The 13859-nt window shown below is 34.5% G+C and overlaps 1 pseudogene; it reads right to left on the bottom strand.

Moving 5' to 3' along the window:
* Window positions 1-455: 455 nt before the first annotated feature.
* Window positions 456-7718, bottom strand: LOC134276700 (putative amine oxidase [copper-containing]; annotated as a pseudogene).
* Between the last annotated feature and the right edge of the window lie 6141 nt (window positions 7719-13859).

The raw sequence follows: 13859 nt of genomic DNA, 5'->3' as shown, positions 1-13859 counted from the left end.
GTAAATAATTAGTATTTCAATTTTTTTCAAAATTTCATTGATTTTACAGCGCATTTTGTTTCAGAAAACAAAGAACACAAGCTTGCTCGTCTACCAAATGTAACTATTCAATCACTTGTATCACATGCATCTTGTATATACAAATATCAGATACGCAAGCTTGTGCTTTTTGTTTCATGAAAGGAAAAGCATCTCCGATTTAACAAACTTTCGCAAGAATAGAAAAAATTCAGGAAAATGTTCCACTTTGGCACCCTCTTGTGGCCTCTATGTAACTTTTGTATTAAAATTGATGCTGGTTTGAAAACAATCATCTTTTTATGCTGCAAATTTCAATTTTAACTGTGTTCTGATATTTTATATCAAGCAATAATTTTAAAGATTCCTGATTTTTGAAAAGAAAACATTTTGTTTGTTTCATATTTTTAGCGTTTTTGTGTGTTCACTTTTCACTTCTAGGTCGAGGTAAGAAGTCCCCAGAAACTGCCGCTGAGGTCCTCCAATGTGTAAGAAGGCGTCGGTACACAGTCAAGTCCCTCCATGTTTGAGAGAACCTTCAGGGGACCTTTTGGATCACTGTAATACATTTCAACGCTGTCACGAATTCCCAAACTTGGGTCTTTGGGGAAATAGTTGAAAGGCAGAAGGAAGAAGCTGACGTCACCACCGACAGTTTGCATAATGGGAAGTTCGGACGTATGTGGTATGTGGTGGATGCCTAAAGTGACCCAAGCAACAAGGTCCTACAAGAAAACAAATACACACGCTTTCATAACAATATAGTTCGCAATGGGAGTTTACATAAATTTTAATATTTCTTGTTATTAATCGTAGGCTCAGTGGTTTGAGAGCTTGCTCTAGAAATCCTGAATAGGAGTTGATCCTTACGTCACGGGTTCGAATCCACTGTGTGACGTGGGGACCTGTCTTTTGGATGATACCCTATAAATTAAGATCCCATGTCGCTGTATTTGCTTGATAGAAAATGATCCCTTTTTGCTCAAAGGCCGTAAAGTCTTAAATTGCAGCCCTATACTGGGAAATTTTTGCGTCTTTCCATGAGTTGGAATTTCTAGGAACATTTAACAGCAAACACGATTCTATTTGACATTCAGATATGTCGACAACATACATGTAGTCTTTCATTCGACATAAAGATATATCGACAAAGTTTTCTCAAACTATAGGCATGTTTTATAATATGTTGCCTGGTTTTAAACAAATGAACTCGATATAAAAAGATACTTCATAATCTGTTGCATCTCTAGATATTTGGATGTTTTTCTGAAAATAGACGTTAATGGACGTAAGGAACATCTATAGATTGAGCAATATGACAGTAGTAATGACTTTAACATTTCAAACATAAATTTACCGTATTTATGTAGCTATATGCCAACATGTCTTTTAACATCACTCCTCAGTCCACTATGCAAATAAATGAGAGTAACATAAAAAAGATTCAGGAGATGAACAAACACATATCAAGAGAAAAAAATATAAAAACAAAGATAGCGGGAACGAAGTTAGTATAATAAGAAGGATATGGAGATAACGAACAGTATTCAATATCAAAGTCCATTAAACAATACAAAATAGGAGGAGAGCAAACACGGACCTCCCAAACATCAGAGGTGGGATCAGGTACCATGGAGGAGCGAACATCCTCTGCTGACCGGTAACACCCACCGTGTGCTCCTTGTCATGGTCGGGAAATAACGGGAAAAATCCGTCGTCAACTCAGTGTACTAACAATTAGTATCAAAAAAGCGTCAGTCAGTATTTGACTCAAAGATAAATTGTATTTGCTGACAAAATCATTGTATGACCATAAAACTTACAAAATGATGACTCCAAACTAGCCCGTTAGAAATGGAAGCGAGGACCGTGACAAGGTAATTTTATTGACATACTTCATATAAATTGTTTAGAACTAAAATAGTGTCGGTTTTGACTTCGGATTAATTTGTTCACATTAAGGTTAAGGGCACGATTCACATTGCCTGCATGATAAATGACTTGTTGATCTTCCGTTTTTAAAAATGAGGGTTGCAAAGTAAGGATTCAATCTTTATGTCGCGGGTTCGAATCCAGCTATGTGACGTGAGGAACGGTCCTTTGGATGAGACTGTTTAAGCTGAGGTCCCGTGTCGCAGTAGGTGCTGGCACGAAAGAGATCCCCCCAGCTCAATGGCCCTAAGTGCCAAGTATAGGCCAAAATTTGCAGCTCTCCACCGGCAAGTGGCCACCACTCGCCGGTGGAGAGCTGCAAATTTTGAGTGTGAAAATTTTCGATAGGGAGTTAAACAATATACAATCAATCAATTTATAAAAATGAAGAATAACATTATAAGAGTCGAGAAAGAATGTTCTCACTCTCGCTATCTCTGAACAAATCCCCTTCGGGAAAGTCTCTAATGCATTTAAAGAAAAAAGTTGTCTAGTTTATCAATTATAGAGAATGCATTTTGAATTTCTACCTCTTGCTGAATGGGTTCATCTCCTATAAAATTCTCAAAATTTACGACCCGGTCTTCTCCATCAAAGGTAGCATATTTAGAGCTACTATATTGTTCAGTTTCCTTTCTCTTTGTGACTGCCAATTGATACCTCATCCATGATGCTCCCGGCTCGTTCCCGACTCCATCTCTGAACAGATTCTTGGACATTCCCCTTAATAAAAACCGATATGCTTTAGGATTCCCAAATTTATCTTTATTTTCTTCATTGTAGAACACATGGTATTTGGGTTGGCTAAAATTATATCTTAAAGCGGCCTCTCTCTCCGTTGCATAATCTTCTTTAACTATTTTAGTCTGGAACCATTTTTCGGGATATCTTCCTTTTAAAAATTGGTTTGGAACACTTTTTTCTCGTATATCATAAGTGGAGTAACTGTTTTTTGTGCCTCCGATGTCAACATCAACCTTAAAATTAAACATGTGATGATGAAGCATGCCTGTAGCTTGTTCGTTTATCTGGAAGCCATATTTGCAGCTGTTTTGGACGTAGGACGGCAAAACAATCCCTGATGTTGTTACTTTAGTCTCCATTGCGCCATTGTTGTAGAACATAAAGTCATAGATGTAGTCATAGTTTACAAGTGTAAAAATCATTCGGATAACAAGTACAGTTTTAGGTGCTCCTTCGTAATAGCCAGAGGGATAGTCATCTGCTACGTAATGTCGTCTGAGTGGCATACCAGTATTGTGTTCGAACACGCATACAGAATTCTTTTTTATTACTGGTATATCTGACGTTTCTGACATAAATCTTGTATCGACAAAAGTTGCATGACTTGGACAATCAACGTCTGGTACTAATGTCTGAATGTTGTTTCCAATCAAAACGACACTATCAAAGAAATTAGCAAATCTACCAATAGGTTCAGAGGACAAATAGAAAACGGTCATCTCTGAAAGACCTAACTGATAAACGATCATTTCATTTTTAAATTTGATTTGATACAACTCAGGACCATGAGTAGGTGATACTCCAAACTGAAAGTCCCAATTCATGTAGTGAACTGACTGGCCTTTGATTGAGTAACGTTTTCTGTCTGGCTTCACTTGCATTGGAGGTCTTTGTGGATGTGACGGAAACATTTCAGATGGATGTGAATCTGACGGGAAACTCACATGAAGTTTTTTCACCATTCCTCTTAGCCGAGCCTTTCTAAATGATTGAAGCGAATCAAACAGTTGGCCATTGTACCAGACATCTGCAGTCTGTGGTTTAGCCGTCCCGTTTATGGTGACAAGAACAACAAAATCAACAGGATTTAGGGTGCTTGGGCGTCGTCTTTGAAAAAATGGAAACCAGAAACCTCGAAAGCCTTCATCTCGAATTCCCGAAATTATTGCGGCATAAGGAATACTTATTTCAAACCCAAGACACCTGTTTCCACAGTTCACAAGAGAACCCTCAAAACTTTCAAGCAAAATATCTCCAGCCAGCCTATTTGCCTCCTCTATGAGAATTTCCACAGCTGCTAATTGTTTCTGGATATGTGGCAGGTCTGAAGGAAAATGGGATATATCTTGGTATTCCAAAAAACCCTGGACGTGGAGCTAGCTGCACGCAATACTCTGCTACAACAGGATTCACCATTCCACCATGAAATACAGTGACCAACGCTTTCCGTTTCAATTGTCTATGAGGATCACTTTCGATGGACTTTTTTTAGGAAGAATTAATTCCATGGTGTAAATGTAGTTTGAAGACAAAGTTGCCTCACTCTGCATTGTCAAATTCAAACTTCTTTGTGAAAGCATGAAATGGAAAATTGCTTTAATTTCCGCACTCGTCAGATCATGAAAAGTTGGTGGTTTTTTAGGTTCGCAGAGATCAATGGAATCTTTAAATGGCGATCCAGGACATTTAAGACAACCTTTTGCTATATTTACATCATTTGTGGGGACTGTAAGAAAAACAAAAAAAAATAGACAATGAAGCTAGCGAGGTTTTGAAATCATCAAAGAACCAAAGTTTAAAAAAAGAAAACAAAATATGATGTTTGAAGTAGGTTAGTCTTGACATTATTAACTAATTTTTTCGTTTTAAAGACATAAATTATCCAATGCTTGATCCACAAGTTCCGGGATTTACATATTGTCTCCCTTGTGGAAGTAATTGAATATAACATGTCAAAATATGTGAAGTTGTTGGTATTTTTCAAAACAAAAAAGTTAAAGTTATACAGTTTTCATAGAAACGGTTGTTTAAAAATGCAGGGGACACATTAATTCGTTCTTTATTATTTGAAATCTAAAATCTATGATGGATAAAAAAATGCTAAATGTCACAAGAAACGAAACTGACGCCATTAATAATTTGCTTCAGCTTAAACAAGTCATCAAGTTTTCTAGATATTTACTTATTCTGTTAATGGTTTGTTGTTGTTTAACAAAAGCAGGGTTCTCCATCATTTGAAATTTTACTGTGTTGCAGAGTTTACGTGAAGCACTAACATTTCGCGCTATTTTCGCGATCAAATTCGCAGCTGAATCACTATTCATTAAAATTATAAAAGAATATATGCACAAACTTTTGAAAAAAAAATCTTAATTTTTTACACAAATGCCTTGGTCGTACAAATTGATCAAATTTAAAACACGTGTTTTGAAAAGCAGAGGAAATTCTGATCGATACAGTCAAACTAGTTACCACTTTTGAAAGTAAATAAGTAATTTTTTGTCAGTTTCTTTTTATCGAATTACCGAATTGCATAGAAAAAAAGAGAATCTTCAGAACAATATAATACTCTTAAGAGTTAATTGAAAATTTAAAACAATAGTCCAATCCACACTTTTCAAAAGTTATGTCCCTTGGCCGCCATCTTAGGGGATAAACCCATAGAATCCACACAGTAGCCTTTGTAGTTTTCAGGTTTCTAACTTCGTCATTTGACTTTTAGAAAGCTCTGCCTTTTGTGTACTGATTGCCCCAAGATAGGGCAACCCACAAATCGAAAGGAAAAAAAATAAAACACAATGGATTTCTCACAGCACGCCCCAATATTTGGTAGCATTAAGAGAAGAAATGACATTTCTTTCCCTTTTGACCTTTTGGTTGACCTCGCAAAGGGAAACAACTTTCGCAAAGTGTGGATTGGACTATTTAAATCTATTGAATGATTTCGGTACGATGATATGTTTGACTTTGACAGTGCGAACATAATTCTAGAGTCGTGGCTCTATAGAAAAGACATATTTAATATTTTTTTTTTAAAATAATACAATGTATTTTTAATGTAGCTACCAATTAAACGTTACATAGAAGTGTGAAACAAATTATAATTGTTTTGTTCCTTCATGCGAAAAGTCCGGCGAGGGTCTAGGAGATAATTGTTTATGCAAGGTGAAGCCCTAATTAAGTGCTCTACCTGTTAGACTTGAAAGATGGTATAATTGTTTGATTAAAGTTTCAGTTAAAGAGAATTTATAAGTTGGATTTTCTGATTTTCACAGATCTTATTGTGTCGGCAAATTTTTTACTGTGTCGCACGCATAAAATTTGAATCGTTACTCTGTCGGAGAAAATGTTACTGTGTCGGGCGCAACACAGTAAAAGAGCTCATGGAGAACCCTGCAAAAGTCAATGTCAATTTAGTTTTGGGAAAATATAGGTTACAAACACTCCTTCTAACATGCATTAATAATTTCAACCGGTAGGCCATTCTCATGTAAATTTGTTGTGTGGTCTAGTACTAATTGGTACAAAGATAAATGTGATGGATGTGAAAAAGCAGAGAAAATGATTGAGAATATGAGGAAAATGATTTGTCTTTGTGCTGACATTAAACGTCACCAAAAATGATGTGACATGCTTAACTGGACATTATGTCAAAGTATGCTTGGATTTTACAACTTCCCATTTTTAAAAAAAGCGAATTAAACGTAATTGGAAAGAGATGAAATTTTCCCGTTTATCTGCATAGTCTTGTCTTACCACGAATTTTGAAGAAATTCCCCATGATATATATTTAAGTCTAGCCTTTTTGACGCCATTGGAAGCTGTTTTTTTTCAATTAAAACGGAACTCGTAAATATTCTTACATTGCCATTTGTCATTTACAAAATTATTTTGTTAAAAAAAATTCTTATCGTACACCCAAGTACTCTGATGTTATATATAAGAAATGAGTTTCCGATTGATAATATATGTGCAGCTTTTGAAGATCAAGTATTCCAACAATCTTTAGGAACTTCGATAGGCCATAGTTGTGCTCCTTTATTAGCAGACGTGCTGATTTTTTTTCAAACACTTCTATATGAAGAACAAAACGCTTCCTGCATCTTTCAACTTCAGACTTAGATATAACGACGTCAATATATGTCAATATATATGTTCATAAGTTGATTTGATATATTCAGTTAATTTGAAACATCACCACTTTTTTTTATCGTGCAAACGCCTACCGTGACACAAGACCTCAGTTTTTTAGGTCTCAGATTGTCTCTTAACTTTCACTTCTAATGGTATAGTCAATACTTATTTTTAATTCAAGATTAATGTGGCACTGCCAACAAACTCGCACATAGGCCCCCTGATCACAAAGCTAACGCCTTATTATTAAGCTACCGTGTATTTTCGTCATTCGTATGATTTATTAGCAAATTCATCATATCATTGAATTGCATTTTGATGGACATATTTTATAGCAAGCGTGATGTATTTGTTTAAATACACCGTTTGAGTATAGATTCCGTCTATCTTATCTATACCAAAGGCTTACGGCGGGTGTGCGCCGTCATCAAGAATACACTTGGATACCTTATCATACCTCTGGAATTTCGAGGGTCCGTTTTTATTCCATGTTCACAAGTTTTTATTGTCAGTATGTTTTAGGATCTATAACTGTATGTCGGCTTTACCTTTTTCATTGACGTATATTCACTACCAAAATATACCATACCCCGTTAGTGCCACAAAATCAGTAAAGCTTAATTTTGTATTTTACATTTTTTTTGATCAAGCCGCCCGAGTATACATGAATAGGTCAGGTCACCTTCAAAGTAAAAAGAAATTAATAAACGTGGAGCTATGGTCCAATCCTATGAAGAAAACAACGCTTCTAATAATATACATGTTGACCTTTTAATTGACTGATTTAACATTTTGAGATAAATTGCCATTATTATACCAGTTTCTTACCTGTTTGTTGATACCTGACACCTTTGACTCTCGTAACAAGGAGAGCGATCACCAGTGACCATGATATCTAGAAAAGTAAGAAAGATATGGAAATAACGAACAGTATTCGATCTCAAAGTCCATAAAACAATACAGAATTAAAGCAAGCTAACACGGACCCTCGAAACATCAGAGGTGGGATCAGGTGCCATGGAGGAGTGAGCATCCCCTGCCGAACCTATCACCCGCCGTGTGCACCTTGTCATGATCAGGAAATAACGCAAAAATTCGGCGTCAATTCAGTGTATAAATAATGGACTAACAATTGGTATGAAAAAAGTCAGACAGCATTTGACTCAATGATTAATTGTATTTGTTGACAAGGTCATTGTATCGACCATAGAACTTACGAAATGATGACTTTAAACGAGAATGCTGATATTCTTGTTTCATCAATTTGCTTGTCAATAATTTACTTCGTTTTAGTAATTGTTCGTACGTAGAGCATGCTTTTGCGTATCGAATCAACTGAGATATATATACTCCGTATGCAGGTGATGAAGGTATATTGCTGCATAAGTAAGGGAAATTGACGATAGAAAAGTTAAAGTCATCACGTTTATCATATAGCTTGGTTGTTAGATTACCATTAGTGTCTTTTACAAGTAAAATATCCAAGTATGAAGCAGAAGTGTCGGACTCTGTGATATCTTTTATCTCAAGCTCTCCAGGATATATCGTATCGACGTAGGAATGGAAATTATCATTATTAATTGACAATACGTCGTCGATATATCTAAATGTCGAGTTGAAGTCCACAGCATATTGTTTCTTCTTTTCACGCATAAGATTTTGACCAAATTCTGCTTCATATGAATATAAAAATAGGTCTTCTATTAACGGAGAGCAATTAGTACCCATGGGGATTCCAATAGATTGTTGGAATACCTGGTCTCCAAAAACCACATAGATATTTTCAATCAGAAACTCAAGTATCTTCTTGATGTTAACTTCAGAGAACTTATGCATGCAATTAGAATGTTTTAACAAAATAATTTTGCAAATGACCGATGACGAAGTAAGTGAATTTACGAGTTCCATTTTTATTGAAGAAGCAGCTGTCAATGATACCAAAAAGCCTGGATTTTAGTTTGTCGTTGGGGAATTGTTGTGTATAAAGTTGAAAAGTGGTACGTTTTTACGTTTTAAAGTCGTAAGTTTTTAAGATTTTCTTGCAATTTATCTAGTTTAAGGTACTCCGAGCCTTTAAAATGCTTCTACGGGGTGAAACTTTCGACATTTAATAAGACTTTTCTGAGAACTTTAAAGAACGTGAAGCACATTGACAGGTATATAATGAAAATTGTAGAGTAGAGAGATTTAATTGTCAAGCATCATTTTGAGGCTTTTTGAATTATATTATAAATTAAAGAGTTGTCCTTCCTGGCTGAGGATCGGCGTTCCTCAAGGGGCCGACTGTAGATTTCATTGCAAAATACTTCATGCATCATAGAAAATTAGGCGTTTTAAAGCAAGTTTTTTCGCTTAATTAATAAAATTAAACAAAATTAAGAAATTACATGCTTAAAATGTAATTACAATTTTATATAACATTTCTCATAACCGATTTGCAATTTATAGGTCATTTGACGTCGTTACAGTTTCTTTTTGACGTTATGATAAACTGAAGCTCTTAAAGAAATGGGTAATATAAATTTAAATAAATAAAGAGTAAAAAACATACACTTCTGAAATTTAAAACATAGAAACTATTTTATTATGCTTTCATAGAAATCCTTTAATTTGTGCCCATCATAATTTGTACAGTACCGACCAGACCCAACCTGACACAAAGCAGTCCCAGATCAATCCTTGGGACTGCTTTCTGGGACTGCTAAAGCAGTCCCAGAGTGGTGCCAGAGCAGTCCCACAGCAGTCCTAGGGCGGTTCCTGCGGTCCCAGAGAACAGTCCCAGCAGTCCCAGAAAGCAGTCCCAGTGGGAGGGGCTTATTAATTTAATGGGCGGCGCTAACTCACAAATGAGATTTCCAATAAACAATGGAACTATAAAAGGCAGTTGCAATTGATTCCGAGTAGTATGCTAGAAATCCTTACATGTATGCGAAGGTCATTTGTGAACAGTACGCGCATAGAAACAATTTGAAATAAAATTTATTTAAGGAAGAAGGCTTTCACACCTACATGTATGAATTACACTGAACATGAATATTTGATCACAATTATCTTCATTTTGTTTTATTTTCTGTGATTGATACTGGTTCCCATATGAATTTTTTGTACAGAAAATTAAACTTGAATTGATTATTTTACACCAGAATAAACTTTAAATAGATCTTATCATTTTATACTATCGGAATATTCTATTGGCATCTATTATGTAATTGGGCTTTTGAAAAATTCTTTGTTAATTTTGCCAAGTATTATTTTTCAGTCATGATTATTTTTACTGACATGTCAATTTAATTATTGTTAGTTTCTTTAGCCCTATAATATTCTGTCTTATGTGTTTTATTTGTAATCGATTGAGTGTACATCTGTAAATCATCAGAATGGAACCCACAGATAATCTGATTATGTTCAAAATTAATTAATCCTTAAAGAAATTTATACACATTTCATTTGATCAATTTTTTTTTATTTTATAGATTGAAATTAGGGTCATTGTTGACCAGCATGTTCAATGATGTGTAACACTTATACTTGTACAATACCCAAATAACATGCATGATTGATTTTCTGCACAAAGGCGATTGAAACCGCAGGAGTTGATACCATTTTACACACATTAAGGTATTCAATCTCTAATGGGAACAAATTCAGTGAAATTGAATACATAACTGATATGTGGGCATTGAATACTCAGTTTATTTAGACATATTTCCTATTTATTACTATTACTATGTACTAATTTATGACCTTGAGTTTTGGTAAGAATTATCTCCCCTTTTTATAATTAATTAATAAAAATAATTTTTAAAAATTTAACCAGTAAAAAAAATTGTTTTCAATTGTCATTCTATTTTTAATGTTTCAATGCATCTTTCCACCGAAGGATTTACGAGGGGTGATCAAACAGTTCGCAAACTAATTGAATAACTTCCATACAAGAAACAATATTTGGTTTTAATGTTGATTATATTCTAAATTAATCCTCCCCGATTTTAATGCACATCAACCACCGTTCTGCGCATGCGCGAATCACGTAATATTGGCGGTCACGTGACCCCCTCCGTAGCGTTCTGTCACAAGAGTTAAAAGATTTTTCCGAGTTTTATATTTCCTTCCATATGAGTTAATTTTTATGACAAGAACAGTTGATTTGTCAGAAATGGTCATATCTCGGCAACAGAATGGGTGGATAATAACATCCTTTCCAAAAATAAGCATGGCGACTATTAAACACAAATCTTCTGTTTCAGGAGAGGCCTTTATTCAAAGTGGATAGAGAATGGGTGCATCCTTTTTATCATATCTAATATGTTTAAAATCTAAAGTAAACGATATCTTACGTATTTAATACTTATATCATTGTTCAAATATTCAACTATTTTTCAAAGTGCTAATTGGAGGTCTTTGATAGCAAATTGCTTAATTAAAAATACATATCTTCTCAAACTTGCTTTCACTGGACAAGATGACATGTATCATTTTTAACCATCAGCCTTCCTTCACTAAAACGATTAATGCAATTATTAATTGAATTTATAGGAACTCATTTATCTCAATAAGCTGTGTACAAATTATTATATGATACCGTAGAGGGATTTCTAAGATATTACAATAAATTGTACAGTCGTTTGTTGAACGAGTTCGACTGAGACAGACATTTTTCGTCACAAGTGACATAAATAGTGACGTCATTTTCACATTGTGACGTCACAAACAAGGAGAGAAACTTTATTCAGCATATGCTTTTTATAGACCTTGTGTACGGCTATGTGTGTGCCGAATTTCATTCTAATCTGAATTGTGTTTTTGTACATATAGAGATAGTTTGCGAACTCTTTCACTGAATTTGTTCCCATTAGAGATTGAATACCTTAATGTGTGTAAAATGGTATCAACCCTTGCGATTTCAATCGCCTTTGGGCAGAAAATCAATCATGCATGCTATTTGGGTACTGTACAAGTATAAGTGTTACACATCATTGAACATGCTGGTCAACAATGACCCTAATTTCAATCTATAAAATAAAAAAAAATTGATCAAATGAAATGTGTATAAATTTCTTTAAGGATTAATTAATTTTGAACATAATCAGATTATCTGTGGGTTCCATTCTGATGATTTACAGATGTACACTCAATCGATTACAAATAAAACACATAAGACAGAATATTATAGGGCTAAAGAAACTAACAATAATTAAATTGACATGTCAGTAAAAATAATCATGACTGAAAAATAATACTTGGCAAAATTAACAAAGAATTTTTCAAAAGCCCAATTACATAATAGATGCCAATAGAATATTCCGATAGTATAAAATGATAAGATCTATTTAAAGTTTATTCTGGTGTAAAATAATCAATTCAAGTTTAATTTTCTGTACAAAAAATTCATATGGGAACCAGTATCAATCACAGAAAATAAAACAAAATGAAGATAACTGTGATCAAATATTCATGTTCAGTGTAATTCATACATGTAGGTGTGAAAGCCTTCTTCCTTAAATAAATTTTATTTCAAATTGTTTCTATGCGCGTACTGTTCACAAATGACCTTCGCATACATGTAAGGATTTCTAGCATACTACTCGGAATCAATTGCAACTGCCTTTTATAGTTCCATTGTTTATTGGAAATCTCATTTGTGAGTTAGCGCCGCCCATTAAATTAATAAGCCCCTCCCACTGGGACTGCTTTCTGGGACTGCTGGGACTGTTCTCTGGGACCGCAGGAACCGCCCTAGGACTGCTGTGGGACTGCTCTGGCACCACTCTGGGACTGCTTTAGCAGTCCCAGAAAGCAGTCCCAAGGATTGATCTGGGACTGCTTTGTGTCAGGTTGGGTCTGGTCGGTACTGTACAAATTATGATGGGCACAAATTAAAGGATTTCTATGAAAGCATAATAAAATAGTTTCTATGTTTTAAATTTCAGAAGTGTGTGTTTTTTACTCTTTATTTATTTAAATTTATATTACCCATTTCTTTAAGAGCTTCAGTTTATCATAACGTCAAAAAGAAACTGTAACGACGTCAAATGACCTATAAATTGCAAATCGGTTATGAGAAATGTTATATAAAATTGTAATTACATTTTAAGCATGTAATTTCTTAATTTTGTTTAATTTTATTAATTAAGCGAAAAAACTTGCTTTAAAACGCCTAATTTTCTATGATGCATGAAGTATTTTGCAATGAAATCTACAGTCGGCCCCTTGAGGAACGCCGATCCTCAGCCAGGAAGGACAACTCTTTAATTTATAATATAATTCAAAAAGCCTCAAAATGATGCTTGACAATTAAATCTCTCTACTCTACAATTTTCATTATATACCTGTCAATGTGCTTCACGTTCTTTAAAGTTCTCAGAAAAGTCTTATTAAATGTCGAAAGTTTCACCCCGTAGAAGCATTTTAAAGGCTCGGAGTACCTTAAACTAGATAAATTGCAAGAAAATCTTAAAAACTTACGACTTTAAAACGTAAAAACGTACCACTTTTCAACTTTATACACAACAATTCCCCAACGACAAACTAAAATCCAGGCTTTTTGGTATCATTGACAGCTGCTTCTTCAATAAAAATGGAACTCGTAAATTCACTTACTTCGTCATCGGTCATTTGCAAAATTATTTTGTTAAAACATTCTAATTGCATGCATAAGTTCTCTGAAGTTAACATCAAGAAGATACTTGAGTTTCTGATTGAAAATATCTATGTGGTTTTTGGAGACCAGGTATTCCAACAATCTATTGGAATCCCCATGGGTACTAATTGCTCTCCGTTAATAGAAGACCTATTTTTATATTCATATGAAGCAGAATTTGGTCAAAATCTTATGCGTGAAAAGAAGAAACAATATGCTGTGGACTTCAACTCGACATTTAGATATATCGACGACGTATTGTCAATTAATAATGATAATTTCCATTCCTACGTCGATACGATATATCCTGGAGAGCTTGAGATAAAAGATATCACAGAGTCCGACACTTCTGCTTCATACTTGGATATTTTACTTGTAAAAGACACTAATG

This window comes from Saccostrea cucullata, unplaced genomic scaffold, assembly GCF_032062105.1.
Source record: "Saccostrea cucullata isolate Sc308-1 unplaced genomic scaffold, CSIRO_AGI_Scuc_v1 ctg6834, whole genome shotgun sequence".
NCBI lineage: Eukaryota > Metazoa > Mollusca > Bivalvia > Ostreida > Ostreidae > Saccostrea > Saccostrea cuccullata.
Note: the sequence above shows the minus strand (reverse complement) of the source record. Positions and strands in the feature narration are given on the sequence as shown.